Source organism: Sus scrofa, chromosome 8 (assembly GCF_054392235.1).
Source record: "Sus scrofa isolate SSC_HxYL_T2T_F1_AM1 chromosome 8, Sscrofa_HxYL_maternal_Yorkshire_Landrace_v2.0, whole genome shotgun sequence".
Classification (NCBI taxonomy): domain Eukaryota; kingdom Metazoa; phylum Chordata; class Mammalia; order Artiodactyla; family Suidae; genus Sus; species Sus scrofa.
The window spans coordinates 105,840,311-105,867,318 of record NC_139390.1 but is presented as its reverse complement, the minus strand read 5'-3'; the positions used below and the strand labels follow the sequence as shown (position 1 = coordinate 105,867,318).

Here is a 27,008-nt window from a genome sequence, read left to right as displayed (position 1 = left end):
ACTTTTGTCACTATTATTTTTTCTGTCTTTAATGCTTTATTTGTCTTATATCTTTTGCAGTATGGGTTGCCTGTTCTCTGGTTTGGGATCTGTAAGGATGGTAAGTGCGTATATATATGTGTGTGTGTGAATATGTGCATGCACATATACAAGCATATTATTTCTTTTCAATGATTATTACTTTCCCTAGAATTAGCTGTTATGTCATCTACATACTTTATTCATTCCAGTCAGCCCAAAAAGAGAAACAGTTTTGGTCCTTTTCTTTAGAATACTTCTAAATTTTACTTACTTCTTATCAATATCTCACTGTCCAAAACTTATTTTCTTTCAAAGAGGACAGGGGAATGTAGCTTTTATCTTCATGGTCATGTTCTCAACTATCATTTGGGGTACAATTACTGAGGTCAAAAGGGGAAGAAATTAAGAAATAATGAGCAAGCAGCCTGTCACACATGACTACATGTATGCTATAAAATTCTGAAAGCTAGATAATATGCTTTTAATTTAATAAAGTTTTCACAAGCATTCCTAAATTTGTATTCATTTAATCATCTCAATATAAAACACAACAATAATTTTTAATCCTTCTGACAAAAGACATTGTATTTCTGCTTTTATTCTTTCCATCCTCAACCCTTTCAACTTTCCAACTTGTTTTAACAATCATCTAAGGTCATGAATATAATTTTTAAAAATCTCTTTTTCATGTTATATTTAGAACTGGATATTCCTCCTTCAGTTATAGACACCCAATGCCTTAGGTAGACATAAATCTAAGCCAAAGGAGGTCATTGGAAACCAAGAATAAAAACCCCAAACATTTGTGTTTCTCAAACGTGTGTAGGTGTCTGTCCTCAGTGGATTCCTACCAGAGCAAGGGTAGCATCTTCGAGGTTGATTGAGGCCCCTCAGTCAAAGCGAAAGTAAAGATTAAAGAACCCTGCCCCATGCAAAGGCCATCTGTGTGGTCTTTTCAGTTTCAGAACCTTCCTTTGCTTGCTTTATACTTTACACTTTTTCTGTTTCTATGGTTTAAAAAAATGTAGATTTGGCAGCACTGAACTTTAATTCTTATAATTATTAGTCACATTCAAAGTTATTTATATCTTTTCATCCTGACTTTCACACCAATTATCTCATACGGAATTATATTTTTTGCTTTCTTTTATAATGATCTCAAGGGTGTCACTGAACATTGAGCAGAGGCTTTCATGCCTCAACACCTGTATTTGCAAATGCTTGGTAGTATTTGAAATGATCATTACTCAACTCTTTTTCAGTGAAAGTTTTATTAATATTATATAATCTTCTTCAGGAATTTATTTTATTCAAGGAAAGATCTGAATCTAACTTGATTTTACTGTTCTATAGGCAATCATTTTTAAAAAGTATGTAAAGTATTTATTATGACCCAACTTACTCATTTTTGGTAACTGATTTGTTTCTTGCATGTTCCCACGCCTTTCACAACCCTAAGCAATGGTTTCCATCTCAAACTCCATGTTAATGGCACACTTAAGAGTTGCACAGTGTATGGTCTACAGGCTATCAGAGCTGGACCACGTTCCAATATGATCATAAAAGGCTTCTTCACTTGTATATTTGATTATTATTTCTGATAATTAATTTATATTTAATTTTTCTTATTCTTCCTCAATCATAACTTAGATTGCTATGGTAATTTTCTGTGTATGCTCACTTCACTCAAAATTTCCATTTCCATTTTTTTTTTCTAGATTCTGGAAATACTTTGTAAGTCTACTTTAATATTGTTAATTTGAATTTCTTCAGCATAAATCTGCTTTTTATTCTTTCCAGTGAACATTCTATTTGGCAATTACTTCTCATTGAATTTCATACTTTTCTTATCCAGGCCTGTCCTTGTTTAACAGAACCAAAGCTTTCTTTTATATTACTAAGAATAAGAAACAAATGTGTTCTACATTTTCTTTTGTGTCATGAACTAAATTCATTTCAGGGGAGGATTTTCCTCTGAGTCATTACCATTTGATTTCTCTTTCCCTATATCTCATAATGCCTTCTTATATACAGTTGACATTTTCTATTAACTCCTGTTAGAACTTGATTTGATATTATTTGTTCATGCCGTGAGGCTGATGCATCTTATTTTAATGTCCTTCCCCTGGATCTTATTGCAAAAGAAGGATATGATTCATGCCCAGTGCTGGAGGAAAGTAAGGATGTGGGTTTTCAGTACACATTCCGCAGTAGTTCCCTGGATACTGGCAGAAGCCCCTAGTTGACATGAAACTAGAGGGCAGAGCATTATGTAAAGCAGATAGCAGGCTGGTGCCCTCATCATGGCATTTAGTAGATGTTAGTTTCTTTAGTAACTGTGTGCCTTTTCAAATTGTTCAATAAATGCAAAAATCTACTCAAAAATCAGTAAAAAAAATAAATTTCCAGAGACTTGTAGTCATGGTTCAGAGAACAATGAGAAATAGGCCAGAGGTTATTGATGCTACTCCCAGGTATCTCCCTTACAGGACTTAGAGCTGTGACTAAAAGCCTGAAAGGCAAAAAAGCACAAAGTAAGTACTGGAGATTTTTCACTATGTGGCTTCCCATGTCAGTGATAGCCAGAGGCTGTTAAGGTCACAAGCCTGCAGAATTAGTTGTGCAGACTTTAAGGGCCAAAGGCCAACGCACAGACTGTCAGTAGAAGCTGGTAATTACTATTCCTAGCATATTTTAGTCAAGCAAAATGTCAGAGAAGTAATGGAAGGGTATTTTTTTAATTCTAACTTATCTGCATAAACAGCTATGAAAGCTGAAATGTGCTCACTTATTTCTCATTGCAAAGATGTTAACCTGTCTTTTATTTCCAAATAGAATACTAGCTATCTTATTTACAAATAAAACAAGATGGAAAACCAGGAGCAAGTGTTCTTGCCAGTTGCAGTAATTCTTCCATCCTTCTTTCCAGAGGTAAAGTATGCAGAAAACCTGTGTCTCCCAGTTATTATTTTGGATCCCTCCCTCCAAGAAATACATCAGAATGACCAAGAGTGTGGACTCCAGAAAAACAAAGATTACATTTGAAGATTTGGCTGAAGGTTAGAACAAAAGTTGTCCCTGGGAGATGAATAAATACATATTGAAGAGTTTAAACGCCATGAGAGCTGCAGATGAAGGACACCATCAAGCCTGAAATAGTTCAGGAGGTGCTCTTCCTTGTGCCTCTGGTGGTAATAACAGGGGAGGCAATTAGGGGCTTCATCAGTTAGATACTGAGCTCTTTCACATAAAGACGATGGGGAAAATGTGTTCTAGAGATTCAGAGACTTCCCCTAGGCTACTCCTAGAGGTGGGATTACACAGAAGACTGACCTACCTAGAAACCTGCAAATCCCAGCATGGAACATGCCTAAGTAGGATATACCTAAGTAGGAGTCAGGTTCAACTCCAACCTGAAGGCAAATCATGAGGCTGAGTCAGGAGGAATATTAAGGATTTGGTAGATGAGTCTAGATATGGAGTGGAAGGAAATGTCAACTACTCTGAGGATGCAGCTAAGAACCAAGAGAATTTAACCAGAGACAGAAAGTCATCATGGAGAAAACCTACACTATTTTATTAATTTGCTCTCTCACCCAGAGCTAGTTATCACAGTCTACTCATTCATACAATGAGTTTGGCTTGATAACATCCTAGCAATTACTCATGACATTTGACATTTATCACATTGTCTTGTTTTTTAGACCTGATAGGATCACCAAAAGGATATAAAGGGCTCCAGATTAAAATATTGTGAAAAATTTTAAGAGACATGAAGAAAATTTTTCTAAGCATTAACGTTACCTTTCTGACAAGACTGTGTAAGCATATATGTGTATAGGTAGAATTCAACCTGCTTAGGTGGATGAGCAGAGGCATAAATGCTAAGTGGTAGGACTAAAATGTCACCATTTGTACATTAGGATAGGCCTGAAAATGATTCCTGAATAAAATATAGTTATGTAATATCAATGTGATTAAGAATAGTGTTTAGCATACTGCATGCATTCAGTATATCAAGCTTTGTGATAGTCATTATATAAGCATTTTTACATAGATTTATAATGATTTTATTATTATTCCTGCTATTTTCCTAGGGAAATGAGGCTCATGGAGGAGATATTATTGCTTCAGATAACTGAGTTTGTTGGTAATAGCGATTCTACATAGGTGGTAATAGGGATTCTACATAGGTGTTTCTGAATCTAAAGCCCAGGCATGATATCTCTATTAATTACAGCAGCATACCTGGTGAGTCACCTTAAGTCCTCCAGACTAGAGCTACGTCAAAATTTGTCCACAGTTTTTTCTTCTTTTTTGGCTGCAGAATTTCCCAGGCTAGGGATCGAACCTAAGACACAGCTGTGACAATACTGGATCCTTAACCCTCTGTGCCACAAGGGAACTCCTGTTCACAGTTATTATACCTCAAGTATCCAGAATACCCAAGAACACAATGGAAACTCATAAAGAAGAATAGGGCTCTCAGTGAAGCTGGGAGAATCGTAAACATCCTTCACAATCACACATCCAAAAAATGCCAGTTTGACCATCTGGAAAAAGTTTAGCAATTCCTTCAGGGCCATACTTGGCAAAGTTCCTTTCTAGGAACTCTTTTCCATGCCATATTCACTTGGGAGAAATGGCTGGATAATCGTGGTGATGACGCTTTTTCTGAGCTGAATCTCAGCAGGCCTCACAGGTAATAGAGAAAACACGGGGAAAGTTTTGTGAACACACAGGCAAAAAAGAAAATCTGGAAAAGGATTAGTGCAGGAGGCATCATCACTGCACTTGAGGCCACTTGTCTATTTGTTCCTTTTCAGTGAAGTAGACATAAAAACAGGCTTTATTTCTTAAGGATGAAATCCTCTAATGTACAGAGCAGGACTGAAAGCAAGCACACAGAAACAGGGACAAATAAAAGAAGAAAAAAAAAAAAAAAACGGAAGGAGAAAGACACAAATCCTCCTCATGTATAGAAAAGGGAAAGTTCTCACAGATTTGAGCAGCCTCTCATAGTCCATCTATAGGCAAAGCTGCCTGGGAGGAAAGACATGGAATCAGATGTGAGCAAAGCTGTAGCCTAGCAAGTCCATTATTACAACCAATAGGCATCTTCTGTTGCTATGGCAATATTTTGACTCTGATTTAGCTTCACTCCAGCCAACAAACTAATCGAAACAGAGATACAAATAGCTCCATTTTCTGACTGGGCTTTTATTTTCAGTTTAATTCTTTGAATATTTTCTATTTAATCATTGTTAATTCACCAATTTCATACTTCAGTGAACACTTCCTGGGTAAAATTATTAATGAACTAGAATCTTATCAGATTCTTCCCTCACCTTCAAATTACTGAGTCTACAACTGAAATTCATTAAATTATGGCATGAAGTAACAAAGATACCTGTTCATTAAATAAGAGTAACTTGAGAGACAGATGCACAATAAAGCACCATTTTTTGGTCTCCAACTGCTTATTTGATTTTTTTTTTTAAGGTGGGTCAGTTTTTTTGTCTGTGGATGAAAACTCAAGAATAACCTATGATATTTCTGATCATTCTTTGGCAATATATTTCCTTTTCCAGATTCTTCTTATAAAATATGTGTAATGCAGTATTTAAAAGGCTCAGGCTTGAGAATTCCAGTTTCAGGGCAGTGACACACAGTTTGAAAGACCATCGCTTCTACCCTTACATAAAAAGAGCTGAAAAAACCCTGCAGATATTAACAACTTTTCTTGCACCTATTAGAGAAAGAAGTTTTAGGGAACCAATTAATCTAAAATCCAGAGAAAGACAAGTGCTTTCAGTAAGAAACAGAACTTGATTATAAATATAGAGAAGCTTGTGCTAATATAATATTTGACAGTAAAATATCCGCAAGTGCCTTTTAAAAATTCTCTTATTGATAAATCTATTAAAACAACAAATTTTATCAAAATTTAATAAATTTCATTGCTTCTTTTCAGATTCATTATTTACAAATATAATCAATCTAGATAAGCAAAAGTTATTTTCTGCTACTTACAACTTTGTATATCCAGCCATGGGCGTATGAAAGTTCCGAGGCCAAGTATTGAACCTGAGCCACAGCTGCAACCTACACTGCAGCTGTGACAGTGCTGCATTCTTCAATCCACTGTGCCAGGCCATGGATTGAACCAACACCTGCACAGCAACCCAAGCCACTGCTGTTGGATTCTTAACCTACTATACCACAAGAGGGAATTCCCAGCAAATCTATTAAAGTTTTGATTTTAACTTTCTTCTCATGTGACTAGACAATTTACTAATTTACTAGACTCAATTATCTTTGATCAATAAAATGCTATTGTCTTGCATACACATTTAAACATTTCTTCTATTGTTACTTCTAGTATAGCCTTAATAACCCACATTAACTTTAATTTGTAATCAAAATAACTACTTCTACTTTACAGAGAAAACTGAGAGGTAGGTATTTGGCAATTGTCATATAAAGCATCTTGCAGACCAGTAAGACAAATTATGTTGACCTACATTCACTCGAGTTGTTCCTTCTATATTTTTTTAAAGTGGCAAACAGTGAGCATATCCATTAACATGATCCATAAGAATAAGCATTCTGGAACATCAAAAAGTAAGATGCAAACACACATACATACACAGGAACGTAATCAACTGATTTCTTGGTGACCAAGATTTCAGTTATTTTATCTAACTTGGAAAGTACTTGGTTATCAAAACAATACCCAAATGGTACCTTCATTTAATATTAGTTTGTGATCTCAAATTAACTAAGGGCCTTGGAAATTACACTTATGTTCACATGCTTCAGAAACACTCTTCATATAAAAGGTTTTTATAATTACAAACAGATTTAATTCAATAAAATTTAACAAGTTTTTTGAAAATTATAAACATTATATAGAAATTATCTCATCTTAACTGATAATAAACCAACATCTAAATTTAAGAACTCAACCAGTTAACTAGTCTTTTAGTGAAAATACAAACCTTATTTTTAAAAAATTCTCTATTGTACTCTATAAGAGAAAACCAGAGAAAAAAACAGATAGCTATTCTCCTGAAAGAGGGAAAATATTAACTCAGTCAGATTTGTTAAAAATTTTAACCTTTCTTATATATTTGGATACTTACTTCTGAGCTAGCAGTTTCTATAAAAAGTAATCTCTTTTTAAAAGGCTGTCACATTTCAAGAATTTGAAATTTATTTTCTTTATTTCCTAGGTATTTTGTGGGGATGGCTAGATTTACATAGGTACATAAAAATCTCTATGTCATAGTCAGAAATAGCTTTTTAAAGTAATAATAACAATATTTTTTAGTTCTTTTATTCTTTTTTTAAAAATTGAAGTTTAGTTGATTTACCATATTGTCTTAGTTTCAGGTATAGAGTGATTCAGATATATATCACAGATATAGATATGTCCTTTTTCAGATCATTTTCCTTATAGGTTATGACAAAAATAACATTTAATATCTATGGAAATGGAAAGATATTTCACACAAACACACAAGAAAGGTAAAGACTTTCCTGATTTGTAGATTTGCAGACAAAGGGTGCTTATAGTTCCATTTACCCAGACTTAGAGGGACGAAAGTAAACACTAAACACAAAACTAACTGGATCAGATTGCAAAGAGCTGTTCTCATACTGGCTGACATGGAATATTTTCTTAATCAATCTGAGCCCACAAATAAATAACCAAAAATAGATGAACAAATTATATTCTTTTTTGTCCCTCATCCAGCAAAAAATAAGCATCTATTATCTCAATAGAAATCACCAGATTTTCAAATGATAGATTCCCTTTCCTCTGCTGCCACTAATGGGGAATAACTTACTGGTTTTGCACAGATCAGATTTTTAAAACATAAGCTCTCTCTATATAGTTGAGACCAACTCAATGTTCTGAGACAAAATACAGACTCACTAAGTCCCTGATGTAGAAAGAGGCACAGCAATGACCTTGACTTAGAGAAGGAAGGAATAAGAGACTTAACCAGAAACAAAAACAAAAATAAGAATTTAGAATATCAACAACTAAAGAAATGAAATGTCAACAAAAGTAAAATTTTAGTCTTACTCAAGAATCACTGTGAGAGCCAAGAAAATGTACCTGAGCATAAACTGCCCTTGAGGTGCATGCAGTCAATGAACTTTAAATGTCTCCATCAGGCAAATCCACTTGGAGAATTCCAGCATCTTGGTGGGTTCTCCAAAACTGCAAGTTATAATATAAAAATTAAAATTAAAACCATAATTCTCGGACAAATGTAGAAAGAACATGACATTTTTTAACTAGATAATGAAGAAATAAGTAAAATGTGAAAGTTTTAAGAATATTTGATAAACTGGGCTTTTATTAGTATTATTTTTAAATAGAAGTATTAGAATAAGATTGTTAAAAATAAAACAAATTAATGGGCTACAGAACAATAAAACTCTTATTTTGGAATTATTTTTCCAACTGGACAGAAGTGTAAAAGTTGACATGTAACAGCTCAGTGTGAGGACTCTGAGCAATTGGAAAACAGGTATATTCACCTAGATTATTAAATAACCTTCCAGTGAGCCTGTTTAAAAAGAAAAAGACTCCATATGGTGTGTACTCTCTTTCATCTTATTTCCTTTTTTTTTTTTTTTTTTTTTTGCCATTTTTTTTGGCTGCCCTATGGCACACAGAGGCCCCAGATCCAAGTCGCAGTTGGGACCTATAGCATAGCTGTGGCAGTTCCAGATTCTCAACCCACTGTGCCTGGCCAGGGATCAAACCTGTGCTCTAGCACTGCAGATATGCGGCTGATCTCATTGTGCCACAGCAGGAACTCCTTATTTCCAGATTTTTGATAACTTTTCTAAACACTACAATTCAGTATTTCTAGTTATTGGTCGTTTGCATGTTTTACTTTTAAAAGACTATGCCGTAGATATTCTTATTAAACCTGACTAAAATTGGAATATGTTTCTCAATATGTTCATTTTTATGTTCTGAAATTGTTATTACTTTCATTGTCACACTGTTCAAGATTTCATCTTATACACTAATCATTAAAAGAACTCAAGAATTTGGGACAAAAATTGATTTATATTTAATTCAACTTGAATTATACTTTTCTAATTCAGAGGACATCAATGTGTCCTTCTTAGGGAATAAAAAGTAATACTGTAAAACCCATGAAAACAAAATTTAGTGATCACACAATTTGAAAACACACAGTCTACAGAAATTTTTGATATATATATGCATATACATACTTCAATACTATCTACACATATTATATACATATGCAGCAAAAATTCTGATATATATATATATGTTATATAAGTATGATCTATACATATATCATATAGGTATATAAATTAATATTTAGCATATTATAATATATAAATTTAGGGTTTTAGTTACACATATTTATATATTATAAATTTTGTGTATTTATATAAATTTAGTATATAGATTTAGTATCCTTATAAATACAAATTAGGGGTTTCATATTATTATTTAATACTCTTATTAGATATTTAACACTAACCTTCACTTTTGTCATTTTCTTTCATTCAAAATATTGTAAATTTAAAGTCACCAAGAATTTTCAACTATTCAAACACAATATGTTCACAAAAATGACTTTGTAAAGATAACTTCCTTCCTCTCATTGACAACATGAGGAGGTAGGTGTCTGTTTCTGTCATTTATGTCTAGTGTGTTTAAGAAACAGAGACAGAGATAATCCCTGGAGGTACCATCTGTAACGAACACTTGACATGTTTCACATATCAGTTTCATTATTTTGTCGAGAGCATTATTCTAAAACAATGAAATCCTGAAGAGAATTTCTTGCCTCTTTGAAGAGAATAGATTCTGAGACTAAAAGAGCATACAGAGCAGGAATCTTAATCTTTATTCCTATTTTAAAAAGCAATTTTTTTTTCTTATCTTAACCTTACACGCAGAGAAATGTGCTGCTATAAGTGATTAACGAGTTTTGAAAGTGATTTCTATATTTGCACTACTATCCTTTTATTCTTATGAGAATTGAATAAACTGTGAATTAATAAAAAGGAAAGGAATTTGGCCTATCAATTTCCTAATTATTTTTAAATACTTACTTGAATTTCAAGTTAGACTGTCCCATGCTTACCTCTTGAGAATAATAGGAAATTTGCTTTGGGTTGTGTATTGACCAGTAGTCACAAGTATAGATGAGGGAGGAGAAAGGGAGAGTGAAAGTGTTAGCCAGCCTCTTCTGCCCTGCTGGAATTTCAAGAAAGATGGAGAAGGGGTGGGCTGGGCTGGAAAGAACACTCTATGTTTGATTCAGAGCAAATTGCTCTTTGAAGATTTTATAAAAATCAAAAAGAAGAAGAAATAAACTATGTTAAATAAATTAGAGGTTTACATGCTCTCCTATGGTTGGTAGAAAATTGCTTTTTCTAAGCAATGCTGAGACTTTATTATAAGGTTGCAGAAAGCTCATTAAGCAAGAAATTCTTGGAATCTCTTTTTGGTTTATAGAAATGAGCTGTTTGAATGCAGCCTTATTTTTTGTAGCAATTAACTTTGTGGAAAAATCCCCTGTTAAATTATCTTTGGACAACATTCACAAAACTATCAGTGATTGTTTTCCTATAACTAAGTCTTTGTTATTTCTTTGGCCTTTGTGTTGTTGTTGTTACAAAATAATTTTTCCATTTAAGAGGGCCAACTTCCCATTGTTGTTGAAGTGAATCAGAGACTAGAAGGATGGGACTATAAATGTATCATATATACATTTCCTTCCCTCTGATGGATTAGCTGTGAAAAACAGTACGGTATTCTGACTGCCACAAATTATCTCCTGAATTGTCATTTAAATCCCATTCCCTATGAATGCTGTTTCTTAGAAGAGGGAAATCAAATAATGTTCTTTTGAACACTGACAATTTAATTCTTATTCATGAGTCCTCAGAAACTACTTCTAGGTTAAAAATTTATTGAGCCTGATTTTTCCAAAGATGAGGAGCATACCTCCTAATTATTGAGATATTCAGCTATAAAACAATATTATTTATCTATGATAATGATAAATGATGTCCATATCTTTATTAGTTTGTATCTATCAATATGCAGCTATTCACTCCTATCTATCAGAGGTGATTATTAAATATCTATACATAGCCAGTTTCATTTCTTTAACTCCCTTTGCTTTTATGGCCCCCAGAGGAGGGAAGGGCTAAGGTCACCTTGGAACAAAGACGTGATGTAAGGTCATTTCCTTCCAGTGGGAAGCAATGGAAAACCTATGGGTCCACTTCAAATGGACTTTGGAAATGAGAGGAAGACAGAAGGAGGGCTAGGAGAGAAGATGCCAATGGTGTTTTCTTATTGCCTCATGAATCAACCTTGGGTAGCCCAGTGTGGAAGTAGGCAACATCTAGATAAAAAATATGAGGCATCTGTGGACAGCAAAGCTACAGGTCTGTTTCTCAAACACAGTTCGGGTTGCGTAACCCTTGAAGAAGCCCAACGATCCCAGGTGGAGGCAAACAGATCAATCACAAGCCATGGCCTTGGTCGCCGTAGCCTGCAGCAGGATAAGGATTATTGCTGGTTGAAATCTCTACTTCTTTGGTGAGGAAATAAGGAAGTGCTGAAATGATCAGCAGGCCAGTGGAGGATCAAATAACTATGAAAACCTGGGGCTTCGACAGAGGCAAAACAAGGCACAAGGACTTCCCCAAACTCAGTAGGCATCTAGAATTATGCAGGTCATTAGGGGACATCTAAAGGGGGCCCCAGAGTCAAAGAAGATCTAGAGAACATCATTTTGAAAACTGGACAATATTGAAATATTGTCTCCTTCCTCCACAAAACTATAAAACCCCCATCGATCTGAATATCATCTTACAGAAGAACACCAGAAGTGGAGACTGCCCATCTTTACTTTTACACATTACCACGACACTCTGAAGCTTCAAATAAAATAAAAGATGACAAATAATACATTTTTACTGTATAAATTTGATTCAGTTTTTATTTTGATAATTTTACTCAAGAAGATATTTCAAAAAGAAGATTGTAACTAAGATAAACTGAATTTCCCGTTGTGGCTCAGCGGGAACGAATTCAACTAGGAACCATGAGGTTGCAGGTTCGATCCCTGGCCTCTCTCAGTGGGTTAAGAATCCGGCATGCCCTGAGCTGTGGTGTAGTTTGTAGACACAGCTCAGATCTGGCATTGCTGTGGCTCTGGCGTAGGCCGGCAGCTATAGCTCCGATTATACCCCTAGCCTTGGAAACGCCATATGCCAAGGGTGTGGCCCTAAAAGGCCACAAAAAAAAAAAAAAAAAAAAAAAAAAGAAAAAGAGAGAGAGAGATAAACTAAAAGAGGCTAACATATGGGCACATCTTAAAAGACTCTTTCCCTTCTCAATCACTACTCAGGGATGTAGGGCTCATGAGAAATATTAGATAAGATATAGAAATGATTGGAGCTAACTTTCTTTCTTCACCCGAATGGTAGTAGATGTAAATCTGCCATCTGACATATACATAATATGTATAAAAGGTTTGGATCTGTGTATATGGTGGAAGATAAAGAAGTTATTTGAAAAAACTATTTTGAAAGAAATCTCTAAAAGCCAAATTATTATATTTCCACTGTAAAAAATTTAGAAATGTAGAACTTCACACCAGAGGAAATAATCCAAGGCTACACTGTGTTATAATTATTTGGAATAGTATGGATAAGGAACAATACCATATTTCAGAGAATTTAATAATCAGAGCCTCAGAATTACTGTCATTTTAGTAGTGTTTCTTTTTTCAACATTTCAGGTAAGTTCAGGCTCCTTTTTCACAAGCCAATAATCTGTTTTGCTCTTAAAACTTCCTTTCCATCTTTGAATGGTTTTACTGAGTATGAAAATGAATCCTCATAATCACTCAGCTTCTCCATGATGAGGTAGTACTCAATTTGCAGGTATTTCTTTGAAAGAAAAGTCCTAAGAGTCATCACCTGCAGGGCAGGAGAGTGATTCTGTAGGTCACTCAGCTGCTAAATCCACATCCGGTGTCTCCAGACCACCTGTCAGTGTTCTTTCTAACACACTGTCCATTCAACAAGTTCATGAAATACAGTTTCCAAGTCCAACCCAAAATGAGAATTTTCTCTTTGGAAACATGAGACTTTCTCACTTCTGATGATGTCTAAAAAATTCTATCATCACTACAGGTGGATTCTGATGACAGGAGAAATCTGCTCTGAAGCATCCCTAGTAATTAGTATGCAACTTTGCAAAGTTCTTGGTAGAGGTGAACCAGTGGAAGACACTTGATGTCCCTCATTTCCTTAGACTTCATGGGGCAGACAGTATAATAGGCTCTGTGAGTAGTTGAGTGTTCCACAGGGAAGGTGGAAACCTACCCTTCTCCATCATCTTAACTTCTTTCTTCCACTACTCTCTTTCTAGCCCCTGCACACCACTTTAATCTAGGATCTTATTTTCATTAAAAATTATTATCCTTTCCTATACTAACAGAAGAGACTCTTTTAAATTCCAAAATGGCTCCCCTAAAAGATAGTGGGGATTGCAGATGTCTTAGTTCAATATTTCACACAGAAATAACTAGAGTTTCCAAGCATAGAGTTAAATATGGACAGCATTAAACAGATTATTTTTTTTACTGTTACATATTAAACGGTTTCCTTTCCTGCATTTGCATGTGATATAGATATGAACATTCTCACATAATTTCTTTGATTGTTAATGTTTCAAGTACCACAATGTACTGCTCTGATTAAAAATTGAAAAAATGGTTAGTGGTGTGTACGTCCTTATTAGAAAGACCATGTTATCCATATAAAAGTGGTTAAAGATAAGCTAACAACAGATACTGTCTCAGTGCTTTGGTTGACTATATGAATAATGACACTAAATGATATACACTGACACTTCATGTCACTGCCTTCATATTCCCAGGACAGGGTAGCAGCAGCACGTTTGGCCATAATTTGAATTCTGAATACCATCACATGTGTTCAGTAAGCAAATAAAGGATAATTTCCTGGTTCTCAAAATACTGTTCTTAAAAAAATCTCATCTTTACCCTATAACAAAATACTCTAAAAATTTCAAATGAAATAAAATATAACAGTACTTTAACCTATCTTTCATGTATACATTGACTTCAGTTTTTATCTTGAGAAATTTTAAGTTAATATGGATTTAACCTTAGTATTTTATGCAAAAGCATTGTAATTGGTATGAAAGATTCCCTAATCATATTTTATCCACATAAAACAAGTCAAAATAATAGCAATGGAGAACAATAAAGTCAAAATGACTGATGCAAAACCAAACCAAACCAAACAAAAAAAAAAAAAAAAGAAGAAGAAAAGAAAGAAAGAAAAGAAAAAGAAAAAAAGAAGACCTGAAAAATTTATCATTTCCAAAGAGACAGGTTAGGTGGTGGGAGGATGGGCTGGGGGTTTGGGATGGAAATGCTATAAAATCAGGTCTTGATGATCATTGTAACTATAAATGTAACAAAATTCATTGAGTAATTTAAAAAGAAGAAAAGAAGACCATTTATTCCTTGGTATGACTGTGTAGATAGCCTAATTTATCCTGGTTAGATAGCCTTAAACAAGGCCATCAATACTCAGCTTTCTTGGAGTTTAGTTCTGACCATATGTTAGCAGATTCAAGTCCAGTAGAAATGGCTTCTTTCCACCAAAAACCTCACATTTCTCATTGGCTTTTACTGGTCTGTCTTAGTCTTTGTGCCTTCCCATTGATCACTATACTGGCAATATGCTGGGGCACAGAGGTCAGTGGAAATGGGGTAAGGGACAGATTCAGAGAAAGAAAATAGTGTTCCCAAAGAAAATTGGAGACTGTTACAAGAGGAAAGAAGTATGGAAGGAAGGAAGGAGAGAATGGTGTTCATTCACTCATTTACTCAATTAACATTTATCATACATCTATTATGATCAAAACCCAAGTCTGGGCTCTGGGAACTAAGCAGTGACTAAAACAAGAAAGCCCCTCTCCTCTAGAAACTTTCATTTGTGTAAGAGGATGGACAGTGACAAACACTCAAGTAATAATATAATACATGAGGCTAAGGGCTGTGAAGGGAACTAGGAGACTAGAGCGTGATAGGTCACATTAAATTCAATAAAGTTTCTGTTATGCAGGATCTAGAGAAGAATTCACAACAATATTAAATTTAGGGTCTACTACTGTTTTTTCAATTGTAAATTAAAATGACACGATTCCACAGTATAAATGCATTTCTACTAAGCCTGAAAGAAATGCTCGAATCCACGTGATTTGTAGTAATTTATATAGATTTTCCTGTACTTGTACATACACACTTATATGTATGTATATGTCTAAGACAGAATTCAATAGGAGAGCCCATATAATAAAAATTGTATTATGAATTTTCTTCATCATTGGTGAGTTACATGTAACTCGTTAGTTACATCTATCCGTGGTGGCTAACTTATCTTGGATAGAGTACATAAAACTGGCTTTGTATCGATGCTGTGACTTATGCCGACATGCTCTTCCAAAGAAGTACATTCTGAAAATAGCATTGATAAGTTTACTTCCACTAAAAGGAAAGTAAAATTAAAATAAATTCATCTGGGGGTATAAATAAAATTCTTAATGTTATTTTAATAAATTTACTTTAGAATTTGTCAGTGTTTCTGAACTGCTATAATGTTCTGAAAATAATCATGAAAATGCATATAAATACTTCTATAAGACTATACATTTTTGGAGTTTTCTCTGGTGCACTGGGATCAGTACTGTCTCTGCAGCACCCAGATGGATATAGGTTTGATCCCACTGGCCCAGTAGGTTAAAGAAACCAGTGTTGCCACAGCTGTGGCACAGGTAACAACAGTGGCTCGGATTGGATTCCTGGCCCAGGAATTTCATATGCCATGGGGCAGTCAAAACAAACAAAAAAAAGAATGTACATTTTTTTCCTTTTGCAATATAATTTGAAAGGGCACTTAACACCTAGCATAGGATGCTCAGAGTATTTGTATCATTCATGGCAAAGTATCCTAAGCTTCTGTTGAAATGATATATTTTGCTTTCATTTCTCATCTTTATTTATTTTTGGCCATGCCTATGCCTTGTGGAAGTTCCCAGGCCAGGGACTGAACCCAAGCCCTGAATTGACAATTCTGGATCCTCAAACCATTAGGCCATCAAGGAATATTTTCTCATCCTAAAAGCCCAAGTGGGCCAGATATTCAGCCTACTAAAGAATAGGTAATGCAGCATATAGTCAGAATAGCATCATAGAATGATTTAGGAAAGTTTTAGGACAATATTTACTTCTGGTATATTATTTTCATAGTTCTTTTTATGGGACTAGAGTGCATTTTTGGTATTTTAATATTACTATTAATTAATATTTATCAAGCATTTACTTCACCATTCTCAGTACTTTATACACATTAAAATATACAATCTTTATAAAATTTTAAAGAGATGAGGAAATTGAGTTACCCAGAGGTTAAATAACTTAACACAGTTCACACACTTATTGATGAAGTCAGGTATGAATCCAGAGAGTGGGGCTTAAGAGTCAGCAGATATTGACCATGTTATTCTTATTCTGCCTTAGTATATCCAATTTTTTTAGTAACTTTCAAATATTACAAAAATGTTGAATCTTACATCAAAAGTATGTATTTTCTTCCAGTGAGAAAAACAACTCCAGTTTACCCAAAAAAGGGACTATGGGCTTCCTACTGAATATGACTAAGATTAGAACTCTATAAAATTTTAATAAACTAAAAAAGTTATTAAATATTATATTGACTCCAAAGTCAATATTTAGTCACATTCCTGGATAACACAGGAGCACTTTTCTTTTTCTCAGTGGAGCAAATAGTAATAACTTCATCCTATTTCCATAGCAGTTTTATCATGGTTTCTGCAGAATAATGCTTGTTGTTGGTAAGATTTAAAGATGATATTGCCGAGGTTGTCATAGATACAGCCAAATAAATGAACTAAGAAAGTTTTCTGAGGGCATTGGTTTCCTGAACTTAGAATATTTTATGGCTCTTCTGTGGCCTTAGGTGAAATACCCTAGACTCAGATTTACCTTCAGGCTTCGTTGCTGTTGTTGTTGCTTAAGTTATTTCAGATGAGTTTCTACTCAAGTACCAAAGAACACAGACTACTGCGTGAGATGCTCTTACACTAACTTAGAATTTTTATTAAATTAAAAAATGTCTATATGCTAGAAGCACTATACTTGTCCTATTTGTTCTGAGAAAGTTTTAACTCAGAGCCCATGTCAGAGATGAGGAAACAGAGACTTTGAGGAGGAGGTGAAGGTACAGGATTGTGTCTCAGTCTGTCACTCTTGCCCTTCAGAGCCCATGGTTTCTAATCATTGGATCTTACTGTCTTTCCAAATATTTAAATAAGAGAAGGAAGTTTTCCATTACTGAACAATGACACATTCTCAGACAGTGTTTAGTGAAGGCAAACCAATATTTTCTCATGTAAATGGGTGCAGAAGCTAAATCATTATTGTTTATAGAATTTTAAAATGTCAAGAACTAGAGTTCTTGTCGTGGTTCAGTGGTAACCAACCCAACTAGTATCTGTGAGGATGTGGGTTCAATCCCTGGCCTCACTTGGTGGGTTAAGGATCCAGTGTTGCCGTAAGCTGTGGTTTAGGCTGCAAACATGGCTCGGATCTGACGTGGCTGTGGCTGTGGCTGTGGTATAGGCCGGCAACTATAGCTCTAGTTAAACCCCTACCTTAGGAACTTCCATATGCCAAGGGTGCGGCCCTAAAAAGATCAAAAAAACCAACAATCAAGCAAACAAAAAATTAAGAACTAGTGTGACGTGTGTTCTTGTGAAACTAAGAGGTAGAATTAAAAAAAAAAAAAAAAGGAATATATGTTTAACTAAAGAGAATGGGGTTCCAATGCTAGCTCCCCAAGTGGTCAGTTTGCTTAACATCTATGAGCTTCAACTTCCTTTTCCTACAAAAAGGGTGATACTGGGATCTATATCAAGGATTTCCTGAAAAACTCTAACTTAAGTACTTAGATTGAATGTTTTGTGTGCCAGGCACACAGTAAATACCAAAAAACATTGTTACTTTTTCCCCTTTCCTCTCCTTGCTATACATCTTGAACTCTTGTAAATAAAATTTCTAATTTTTTTTTAAACTAAATGACATTGTTTTAATGGTTAAATGTGTACTACATTTCAAGCACCTAAATTCTTTTATATAATCCTCTAAAGCTATGATGTAGGTATTGTTCTCATTTTACAAAAATAATCTAAAACTTAATGTTTAAATAATGTTATCTAAGGTCATTCATCTGTCAGTATAGGGCTTGGATTTAATATACTTACATAGACATGCACTTATATCATAAACCTACCATTTCCTAGCAAATATCTTGCATACAAAACATAAGAAATACATACATTAAATTCTGATTCCTACTCTAATATGTCCTCATTGAGGAATTAATTATAATCTAATCAAGCTAAGTACAAGAAGGCTACACTTTTACATGATATTATAATGAAAAGTCTCATTACTGGCTTTCTGGAATAATTAACACGTGTTAAAAAACTCTCAAGTATACTGAAACAAACACTATTTTTCTTATAATGCATTGCAAAATGACTAAAACGAAGTGGGTTTTTCTTAATAATCCTATCATAGGATTGAAATATAGTTTTATTTAAATGGACTATTAAAGCTTTGATTAAAGCTGGAAACTCTGCTGAGTTTAGAGTATTACCTTACTTGAATGTAGATGAAATTTTCTCTGTGTTTTAAAATGCAATTATCCTACATGTCACCTCTTTTTATGGCTCAAGTAGAGCTGCATTGCTCTCCTTTAAACTGGATGTTTTTTTCACAGACAAGTTATATTTTTACAACTGAACTTCTCCTCAGACTTCTATCACTGTAACGACTTGAGAATTCAAACAAAATGTAGGAAATTATTGAAATTTCTGTCACTGAAAATACTCAGGATATACTAAGAACACAAAAATTTAAAGCACTTTTGATTCTAAACACTTTATAAATAATGGAAATTTGATGTTTTTAATATATCACACATTAATTTCTATAGGAAAAAACATTTCTGATTAATATAATTACATACTACTAATAATTATAGGCAATTCATTTTTAGAACTGAGTAGAAATGATTTTTAAAAATCTGTCAGTATATTTAGTTTTAAATTCTTATGATTTTTGTGTGTATTGAAATTATCTGGGAAGCTCTAGGTGAAAATGTCTCATTGAAGTTTCAGAAAATGGATTCATCAAGACAATTTTTTAAAAATTATTGATAAGGTTCTGACAGAGAATAAGTAGCCATTTACAAAGCAGTAATTCTTAATCCTTTGAGGTCATGGATCTCTCACATACACTGTGGGTGCCTGCCATCTGCCAGGCCAGGGCTGGCAACAAGGATGTACAGCCCCTGCAGTTACACATGGCCCCATTCTCAAAAGCACCTCACCCATGGTGTGATGCTGTTGCCCTCTACTAATTCTTCATAATGTTTGAACAATGAGCTCCACATTTCCATTTTGCAATAGGCTTAGCAAATTACATAACTGGGCCTATCCAGCCTTGTGTTCAGCACGAGCTCTGACCTCGGGAAGAGCCACTCCACTTGAGAGAAAAAACAAAGAGGTAGACAAATCTGTAATCGAAAATGACAGTGAGTCACATAAACAGAAAAAATAACTAGAACTATTATAAAGATTAAAAGAAAAGAATGTTAATCTCTACATTAAATTGTTGGGTCTAGAATGGCCTGTCTAAAACAGGGAAATTTTAGCTAAGACTGGAAGCATGAACAGAGAGCAATTCCACAACAGGTTAGGGAAACTGCCTTCCACACTTAGGAACTACGTTGAACAAATAGTCTAAGATAGATGTGGTAATCATAGAATTTTTTTTCAAGCAGCTGCCTGCCTGTTTGACCATTCCAACCATCAGCCCCCTCAGAGTCTACCTCAGCTTGAATGAGCCACCCCACACAAAGTCTATCCCCTTTGCAGGGCATCCTATACCTTGCACATGAAACTCTATCTTACCATCATCTACTTCTGGAGAACCCAACTTGTACCAGTGGGTTCAAGAAATGGTCCAAGAATTTAGACTATGGGTGCTACTATAGCCCATATATTGGAAGACATGAAAGCTGATAGCTTTGAGTGGGGCCCAGAGTAGGAAGTCTCTCTACAGCAGGTCTAGGCTTCAATATAAACAATCCAGTGGTTTGGGTCACAAGACACATAAGACCCTATGTTGTTAGGAAAAGGTACTCATGGGGAATTTCTGGTAAACTCAGGTGAGAGGGTTAGAATGGCTATTGTGATTCTGTACCAAGGCCATGACATCTGGAGTATAGAATTATATATACTATTTGAGAAACAGCTGCTGGCATACTACTGGGCCCTGGTAGTGATGGAATGCATGGCCAAGGGACACCAAATGACCATGAATCCAGAACTGCTCTCCAAGTAGTGGGCTCTGTCAGATCCACCAGAACATAATCAAGAAGACCCAGCAAAAATCTAAAGAAAGATGGAACTGGAACATTCAGTAGTGAGCACAGACAGGACCAGAGCAGATAGGCAAGCCCCAGGGAGACCCCACCATTGCTGTACTGAATGCCTCTCCCTTAGCTCCTGCCTGTGGCTGAATAGAGGCTCCTGTATGACAAGCTGGCAGAGGAAAAATGCCGAAGCTTCCTTAATAGAAGGGTCAACTTGGCATGTGAGTACAAGCCAAAAAAGTATAGAAGCTGTACTAGAACCTGGTCTTGAAAGACAGTAGCAAATCAAATCCCCTGCTAGGCCAAGCTTCGGTGGCACACTTGGTCATAAACTTTGTGTGGATATAAAAGTAGTCCAAGTTTAGAATATATATGGCCTGGATTAATACAATTCAGTTCAAATAATTTAATCGAATATAACTATGATTTTTTTTAAAAAGAACATTGATTATTTTACTATCTAGTCGTGTTCACCATTTCATATTGAGAAAGACTAAATTTACTGTACTGTAATTACTCTATAATAATTATATTACACATACTAGTATAATATGCATACTACACATATTATAGTATACCTACAATATTTACTGTGTATGTTGAGAGTTAAGCTTTGCATAAAATAAATATATATGTGAGATGAGTTTACACAGTTTAAAAAGAAAATAAATGAGTAAAGTTGCTCAATTTATGAGCTCTTTGAATTGAATAAATTCTTTGAATGTGATTTGACAGCTAGGACAATTTAGATACAAGTATACATTGTTAGTTTAGGTTTGTTAATATTATCTCTTCTTAGGAAAATCATCCAGGAGTTTCTTCCTTGTTGCAGTGGGTTAAGAATATGGCATGGCTGCCAGTTTTGGCATAGGTCACAGCTACGGCCCACGTTTGATTCCTGGCCTGGAAATTTCCATAGGCCACAGGTGTGGTAAAAAAAAAAAAATCATCCAGATATATATTCTTTCTTTCAGTTTTGAATGGTACCCAGCAAAATTACCCAAAAAGGAGACAAGCCTCCAAATCCAATGAACACAAAGAGTAAAATAATAAAATCTCTTAAAATGAAAGCCTAACTCTAGCATGGAAAAATCTTTGAATTATAACGGATTTCAGCCCCTATTTTGACCCAGAATTTTAAACATTAAATGTCTTGAGAAGGATCACTTTCATAGAGATGACATAAAATAATAAACATGTTCTTACTTATTCCTTGGAATATAAGTGGTACAGTATATATGCAATAGCACACATTTAAACTCATTCAGTAGAATTTTCTTATGTCATTGGCACACCATTACATGAATTTTGATATAAAATAAATCCCATTTCAAGAAACATATTGTAAATAGAAAAAGTAAAACAAATTATATCGATAATTTTGATGTTAACTTTAATCAGCATTATGAACTTAATAGGCTTTGTTGTTACTGTTATATTGATTGGGGATTATTGGGTTATTTTTCAGTAGTTATATGGACTTTTCCTCCCGAGGCTGCCCGAGACCTCTTTAAAAATAGAGGCTAGTTTTTCTATATTTACTGGATGCTTTATTCCCACCATACTTCTTTGCACTTTGAAGTGATGCATTATTTAATACTTATAACTACCTTTAACATAGGTACTGTTATTACCCTTATTTTACAAATGAATAAGCTTATGCAACACTTAGGGTAGGTCACTTGAACAAGCTCATAAATGCAGAATAGAGTCTTGAGCTCAAATCTATCTGATTCTAAAGCCATTATTATTTTTCTTCTTTAGCACAGTAATTTTTACATCCTTCCCAATATTGCCAGTGGATCACAGAAAATTAGATCAGTACACATTTCTTTTTTCTCCAGTGTCAAAGAACTTGTTAGTCTCAAGATGTAACTGAGGTTACTCTTCCTTCCTCCCCCACTTCCTTCCTTCCTGCCTCCAATATTTGAGCATCTATTTAGTGCTAAACACTGGCTTAGAATGGACAAATTATTTTTTCTATATAGGTTTCATTAGGATTTGAAAATAAATCACAAGATTTGCAAACAAAGCACCACATACTATACCTGTGTAGAGGTTAGATTGTCACTTTAATTAGACGACCAAATTTTAAGTTAATTGAAATAGTAGAATTACTTTGGTATCTGTACCTATTGTCCACAAATTTTTCTTTTAATAAGTGTAGGAAGAGATGGTTATTTTTAAAGTGATTTAATGTTGAGGAAAACATGAGTGCTGATAAGTATTATTCACTATTAGGGTTTGGCTTTGAGTGTAGAGTAATACTAGCTATTACTGAGTGCACTATATACCAAGAAATTCAGATTTTACTATTCCTCATAAATGAAGAAAGTGAGACTTAGAGAAGTTCAGTAATTTCCCAAGATTATAGGCTAGAATGTGGTAGAACCAAGACTTGAAACATGGTTATCTTTGCCAGCCCCTGAGCCTTCACCTACTGTCCTCTAGTGTTAGTGTGGGGAATTTGAATGAATTTAAACAAATGTGGTTTCTAGAACAATAAAGTAAACTCTCATCACAGACCTAATTACCTAAATAATTCCCCAAATTGTAATGTTTAAACAGATGGTATAACTCCATAATAGAATTAATGTTCTCTCATTATATTTGTAAGTTTATAAGACTAAATATATTGGTATAAATGCACCTTCAAAAGACCCACAGTATGATTAGAGTATTTTTCTGTCCTAATGAAATTGGGGCTAAAAGGGTCTTTATTGTGGCACATTTGTGAGTTTTCTAATTTGTCATAAGTTGTTCTAAATATTTCCTCGGGGGTTTTAGTCTTGTTTGTTTCAGGAGAGAATGAGACTTTTCTTTACAGGGACTTGAAGACTATTGGGTTTAACTTGCCTGAAGGGCAGAGCATCCTGTACCATAGTAGTCACTGTAAGAGAGAATGGTAAGAAGATCTAGTGGCTGTTTCCACCATTGTTTCAATTTTAATTGTTGTAGGAGGCTCTGAGTAGTCACCAGATCACAGAAACTGGCAGGGTGCTAATGGCTTGCCTCATAAAAACATCAAAGAGAAACCTGAAATACATACAAGCAAAATTTCTTGATATTTCCATGAGAGTCCATTAGTTTCTTAGCAATCTTTATAACCATCCCTAAACTTACTCTTTGGGGCAACTTTTTTCTAAATTTGGTAACACATCTGTTTTCAGATACACCAAAGTCTTAAGCAAAGAGTGTTTCCACATACAAATTTGGGAAGTAGCAAGGAATTCTGATTCCTTGGGCCATATATGACAACATATCCAAGACTGTCTCATTTGTACCATCACTTTTGGCAAGTCTAGAATTTTAAAACTATCTTCATCTATCTCTTCAGAGGATAATAGTCTAAGTGTAGGGCATTCATGACAAAAGCCTTTCAATACGACTCAAAGAACCTCTAGTACGAACTGAAAAAGACACAGCTTGGGACTGGTTATATGCAATTTGGTATAATGCCTTAACAGGGAGCTTTATTTGCCTCAACTGAGCTTGAGAAATTTGTGAATATGAATCTTATCCCAACTTCCACAATGGTATCCGACTCCTCTGTAAGAACTCTGAAAACTGTAAAGGTTATGGTCTACATGAAACGAGCCATCTACAAGATAGCACAGGCTTCTCCTTCCGAATCAGTGAGAGATTGATTTTTTTGGTGTTCATATCACAGTGTTATACACAGTCCCCTTTCATACTGAGTCAAGAATGTCTAGAATATTAAAAAAGATTCATTAAGGTCATGGCTCCACCTCACATTATCTTTTTTCATATTCATTGCTGGAGAAGCTTTCACTGAAATTAGTAGTTGCATAAAGATGGATTTTTGCAGTTATAACTGGGGACACAGAACATTTGTAATGGCAGACCAGAGAAAACTTGAGTCAGTCATTTTCAAGATGATTGAATACAAATAAAATCCTTAGAAATATATCTGAGAACACCAGTAATGGCTTTTGATTTTTCATGCTGCAATTTTACAAAAGAATAATTTTCTTCTGTGGTAACTCTGGGGCAAATTTTGAAATGTAGATACTTGATTTCTATATCTATGGCTTACAACAAAGAAATGGCTTTGTAACTGTTTGGACAGTTTCCTTAGCTAAGCAGAAACACAAGTTCACAGTAGGTGATTCACAGCTAGAGTTTTTTTTTTGGTTTTGGTCATGGTTATTTCTTTGTTGTTGTTTTGTTGGTTTTTTTTTTTTTTGGTTTTGGTTTGCAGGTTGTTTTATAAACTATAGAGTTTCAAACGTGGTTAATTCTGAGAATTAGTTGTAACAAAAAGCATTGTTTTCTTCAAAACCAATCTTCTGAAGTTTATTCCAAACAGTATCTATAAAGAAATATTGTTTGTCATTTGGGGATTGCTATTTTATGAGTACATTAAGGCTAAAGATTCTGAGTATACCTTTAAAAATAAATTTGTGGAAAAAATTTCACTTCTGAAAAAAATCACTTTATATTCATATCATCTGTTCCTCTGTTAGAAGCAGAAAGCCAAGCTGAGTAAAAGAAACAACTTTGAAAAAGCAACAAATTATACTTGATTTCAGAATCAAAATTTTCTCAACCCATCATTCAAAATTCTAAGCAAGTATTTGTCACATGTTGAATACTCATTGGAATTTGGAATATGTCTTCAATTTGAAGCTAACTCATTACTTTCAATATTAATATGTTAATAGCTGCTATACAGATACTGTATAATAATACAGATACTGAGAGATTTTGAAATAATTTTATAGAGGTGTAATATTAATAACACAGAAATCTTATATATCTTTGGGACACAGCTAGGTTTGTTTTAAGGACAAAGATAGATTAGCTTTCTTTAAAATGTTTTCTAAAATTGAAATCAATTAAATTTCTCTAAAAACTTATTCCGTAATATATACTTAATTTTTTATTTATGCTGAATAAAGTTATTATTTATTATTATTATTATTTATTATTCATCAGAGAAAATGTAACATTATATTATATCCTCCTATCACTTGTTATTTTGTATAAGAAAATTTCTCCTGATCAGAAGGGAATTTTTCTTTTAAGGCTATGTGTGCAATGCCTCCAAAGAGGAATGTATAAGTGACTATTGTGCTACAGTTACCTGAGGTCTTAGAAACAATGAATGCTAAAGGGTATCTGCTCATTCTTGACATACAAGTTCATTTGTTTAAGTAGGTCTCTGAGATGTAAATCCAAACACCTCTACAAACTTTTAAATAGAAAAAGGAAGGCGTGGGAAAATGTTTTTTTCTCTGGCAGCCTCTCAGAGTGAAAAATTCAATAGCTCTTCTTTCGTCACTCCTGAATCTTAGTATTCTGGTTGATTTTTCTTTGAATGTGAATGAAATAACATTTCATTTTATGTCTTTGTTCCTCCCCAGACTACTTGTGTATATTCCATCTTTACAGCCAAGAAACCAAAAATTTGTGTGTAATTTTAAAGGTAAGTTCAGATATATTTCCAATCACTGTTTGTATACTTATATCTATTTGCAAGAAGTGGTCTCTTAAAAACTATCATCTTACAGATACTGTCTCACAGACTTTGAAAAACTTATGGTTTCCAAATGAGACAGGTTGGGGGCGGGGGATGCACTGAGGGCTTGGGATGGAAATGCTATAAAATGTGGTTGTGATGATCTTTGTACAACTATAAATGCAATAAAATTCACTGAGTAATAACAAAAAAAAAAAAAACTATTATCATCTTCACATTTAGTATCAAAGTGTTCCAGTTACCTATTTTTGTATAATAAACCATCTCAAAGGAAGTTTACACAATATCATATTATTATTTTCCACAGTTTTAAGGCTTAACTGGGCTCAGCTGGGTGGTTCTCACCAGAGGTCTCTCATGGAGTTACATGTAGGTGTGTGTGGCTGGGGTGGGGGCGGGAAAGGCTAGAGTTATTTGAAGGTTGCACTAAGTTAAAGACCCGAGTTCTTCATTTAAATGTCTGAATCAGAATGAGAAGAGCTGGAAGAGCTGGAGGCTGGCCAGTCATGTCTCTTTCCAAGTGATTCGCCACATGACTAGCTGGACCTTCCTCTCAGCCTGACAGTTGCAGGGTGGTAAGAATTGCTACACATCATCAGCTAAATTCTCCCAAAGCAAGTGTTGTAAGAGATTTAAGGCAGAAGACTCAAGGCTTCTTTTGTCACACAGTATTATTTCCTTCATATTTTATTGGTTTAAAAAATAAGTTACATAGTCATCCCAGATTTACAGCAATAGAGGAGAGTACACAGATAAATACCCAGAAAGTATGGTTCATCTGTGGAGATTAGCTACTACACAGGATATGAATAAAATTAAAATTGGACTCTTAGAAACCATGAAGAAAATCAAAATATCTTATTTACTTTCATAATATCCAATTTAATCCATT

General features: G+C 34.4%; 1 long non-coding RNA gene across 5 annotated transcripts in view; it reads right to left on the bottom strand.

Annotated features, from left to right (window-relative positions):
• LOC106504728 (uncharacterized) overlaps positions 1 to 27,008 on the bottom strand; it is a 689,957-nt gene that overhangs the window by 599,257 nt on the left and 63,692 nt on the right. For all 5 annotated transcript variants that reach the window (XR_014813074.1, XR_014813076.1, XR_014813075.1 and 2 more), the window contains exon 3: positions 8,150 to 8,254. This is a non-coding gene — a long non-coding RNA (uncharacterized LOC106504728). The remainder of the gene's footprint in view (positions 1 to 8,149; positions 8,255 to 27,008) is intronic.